This window comes from Pistacia vera, unplaced genomic scaffold (genome assembly GCF_008641045.1).
Source record: "Pistacia vera cultivar Batoury unplaced genomic scaffold, PisVer_v2 Contig163, whole genome shotgun sequence".
Taxonomy (NCBI): Eukaryota; Viridiplantae; Streptophyta; class Magnoliopsida; order Sapindales; family Anacardiaceae; genus Pistacia; species Pistacia vera.
This window is the reverse complement of record NW_022195716.1, coordinates 437688-441445: the sequence shown is the minus strand read 5'-3', so window position 1 is coordinate 441445 and position 3758 is coordinate 437688. Positions and strand designations below refer to the sequence as shown.

At 35.7% G+C, this 3758-nt stretch overlaps 1 non-coding gene across 1 annotated transcript; it reads right to left on the bottom strand.

Moving 5' to 3' along the window:
• Positions 1-2773: 2773 nt before the first annotated feature.
• On the bottom strand, positions 2774-2880 carry LOC116125385. Its single transcript, XR_004127325.1, has one exon. It is a non-coding gene; the product is annotated as a small nucleolar RNA R71 (small nucleolar RNA).
• Positions 2881-3758: the final 878 nt, after the last annotated feature.

Genomic DNA, 3758 nt, shown 5'->3' with positions numbered 1-3758 from the left:
GGCACAAGGCTACTCTCTATTGATAGTCCATCATTTGATCATCCAAGTCTTTACAGAAGCACCATAGGAGCCCTACAATATCTAACTCTAACCAGACCAAATATCAGCTTTACAATTAACATGCTTAGCCAATTTTTATAAACTCCAACTGAACTCCAATGAAATCTCCCACCTTGACATGAAGTTTCTGTCCAAAACGTGACATTTTGCTTTCCTCTTCTGTCGCAACACATAAAATCTTCTTTGTAGTGCCATCCTGAAATCCTTACTTCATCATTCTTTTAACTCTGATTCGTACTCCAATGTCTCAAAGTCTCAAATCATTATTGCATGTGCGAAATCACCATTTTAGCATCCAAAAACCTGAAAACTCACACACATAACCGTGATTCTGGAAAATAGAAATATAAATAAATTCACTATAAAATTAAGTAATACAACCATAATTTCCACAAATAATCTTCACATAATCACTAAATACGAGTGCATTTCGGGCACTTGTTGAGTGTTAAAAATGCAGATTTATTTTGCAATTTGGGGATGAAATTGTAAGAATTCAAGTTTTCACACATTATTTAGGAAGAGTTTCCTTACTTGTTTTGTTATCTCCCAGAATCATGGGTTTTGTTCTATTTTCAGGTATTCAGGTGTAAAAAGATGGATCATTTGTGCTTGTGTTGGTGTTTGGACATCCTAGACCTGTCGAGTGCGGATAAATCAAGGCGAGCGAAAAAAGAGTGAAATTTCGCATCTGAGTCACAACTCACTTATTTGAGTTGTGGCATGAAGACGACAAAACTGAAATTGCACCTCAGTGAAGAATAATCATGCCGCAGTATAAAGTTGACGAAATCCAAACTGCGCCATAACGTCATAAGGTTTTTGTTGAAGGAAATATTGCCTGGAGCTATGCCACAATGCAATTAAAGTGAACCATAGTGCAATTAAAGTGTGATGTGGTGCAAATCGCAATATTTGGAAAAACTCTGTATTTTCAACCCTAATTTTGGCGACCATTATTTACAATTATGCCCTTTTGCCTAAAAACTATATAAAGGTTACTTTACTTAAATTTTCAGATATATTAGAGTTTTAGAAAACACTTTTTCAACTTTTGGGGCTTAGGAGAGAGTGATTGATTGTGTAAAGCTAAAGCTTGATCATCTTGAGTGGATTTTGCATCCAAATGTGTAAGGGTAAGATCAAGGTTTGTTTTCTTGTATTTATGAGTAGTAAACTCTTTCCTAGTGTATCCAATGTAATCTAATTAGACTACTTTATGTTTATTGTTTAATCGTATGTTTAATTGATCCAATGGTATCTTAGTTTCGTTCCATTATGTTTATTGAGTTGATTAGTCATTATTATTACATGATCGCCTTTGATTTATAGTTGAATGGTTGTATAAGTCAAGGTTAGGCTATATGCCACTAGCTAATCTTGAATATCTTTTGATCTTTGATCGTTGTTGATGTCTGATGTTGTTTAATAGTTGATTGATTGACTATATGAGTTGGGTTAGGCTATAAGCCACTAGGTAATCTCAAATTGCTTTGATGAACAATTGATTTATGTATGTACGATGCCCTCGACAGATGTGAGTTGGTTTGTGTTCGTGTTGGTACTTTTATGCATAATGGGTTTTTGTGATTTAGACTAGGCTACATGCCACTAGTTAGTTTGGATTATGAAAATACTAGGTTGATCCGGTTGGCCACAATACGACCTTACCTTGGTAATTATCGACCCTAAGATTTGGATCGATAAACATCGGTCAGATTAATAACATAAAGTAGGATAATTATGATGAAATTAGATACACTGGACCATTTTTCGTAGTTGATCACTTGTTTAGATATCGTTTTTATCTCAGTCGTTATTTTAGTATTTTTGTTATTCTTATTTGAATTTTAGTTAATTTAGATTTTATTAAATTGTTGGGTAATTTTATTATCTCACTTGATTTCATTATTTTAGTTATTTTAAACAGTATTAGATTAATTGATAGCTCAAGTCTCTATGGGATCGACCCTTACTTGTGCACTTTACTACGATAGCGACCCGTGTACTTGCAGAGGAATTAAAGTTTTTTTTTAACCGAACAAGTTTTGGCACCATTTCTAGGGAGTTGGAGTTATTTGATTTCTTTAATATTTGTGATTTTATTTTTATAGTTAGATTTTATTTTATTTAAATTTAGTTGTTTTTATTGTTTTCTAGTTGTTTTGTGTATTTTTGTGTAACACTTTTTCTTTGTTTTGAAGTCCTTTGAATGCAAGGTCGCCGATCGTTGGACGAATAAGTGCTTTCTTATTTTGACAGGGTGAATTTGATCGGTAGAAAGAGAAGAGAACCTAAAAGTTCGGAAGAACCAATTGCATCAAATTCAGAATCAGAAAAAGAGATGGCAAATCCACCCTGCCTGGTGAAGGAGTATGCGCGTCCTACCATTGGAACGTCGCCTTCCTGTATTGTTTTGAGTGCTACAGTGAGGAATTATGAGTTGAAAAGTATCCATTTTCATATGCTTCCTTCATTCCATGGGATGGCCATTGAAGATCCATTGACATTTATTAGAGATTTTTACTTAACCATGCAAACTTTTCCTTTGTAGGGTTTGACTGAAGATCAATTAAGGATGAGATGCTTTCCATATACATTGAAGGACGTAGCAAAAAGTTGGTTCATGTCATTGGCACCAGCTTCACTTACCACTTGGGACACGGTCTACAACAAATTCATAGGTAGATTTTATTCTCATGCGAAGACTGCAGAACTAAGAGGTAAAGTTGCTACTTTCTTTCAACTGGATAGTGAGCCGTTCCATGAGGCTTGGGAAAGATTTAAATTGATTTTAGTTCAATGTCCACATCATAGATATCCTTTAGAATTGTTGAATAAGTTTTTCTATGATGGACTGACACAGGCTTGCCAGGTATAGTTGACAATGCTGCAGGTGGTGCCATGGGAGAAAAGACTATAGAGGAGATATACAAATTGTATGAGATGCTTGGCGCAAACTCACAACAGAAGAGTGTTAGAGGGAAAGAAAATGGAATTTATGAAGTAGCATTGAGTTGGCGATGCAAGTGTCCAAATCGATGAAGCAACTCAAGACCATGTGCAACATGATGATGGGGCAAGGACAGAGTAGTTCCAATGAGGTATGTGCTATTTGTGGTAAAGTTGTTCATACTACTAATGTTTGTCCTTCAGGTGAGAGTTTGCCAGAAGTTGTGGAGCAAGTGAACATGATGAACTCTTACAACCAAAGACCTCACAATTCGTATTCAAACATATATAATCCTAGGTGGCGGAACCATCCAAACTTTTCATGGAGAAACAACTAGGCGCAAGGAAGTTCTGAACACATCATGCAACCAAAAAAGCCATCATTGGAGGAGACATTGAACAGTTTCATTAAAGCTTCTCAAAAGAACAATTAGAACTTCGAACAAAGATTCCAACAATAAGATGTATCCATAAGGAAGATGGAGGTCTAGATAGGCCAAATTGCAAAATCATTACAAGGCCATGTTCTTGGGAAGTTACCAAGCCAACTCGAGCAACCAAAAGCGGTCACAGTTTTAAGGAGTGCTAAGGTAGTTAACAAGGACATCAATTCTGAAACTAATGAGCCCTTGTCTGAATTTGTAGGTAAAAAGAAAGAGGGTAGTTAACAAGGACATCAATTCTGAAACTATTGAGCCCTTGTCTGAATTTGTAGGTAAAAAGAAAGAGGGGAAGTAGCCAAGTGT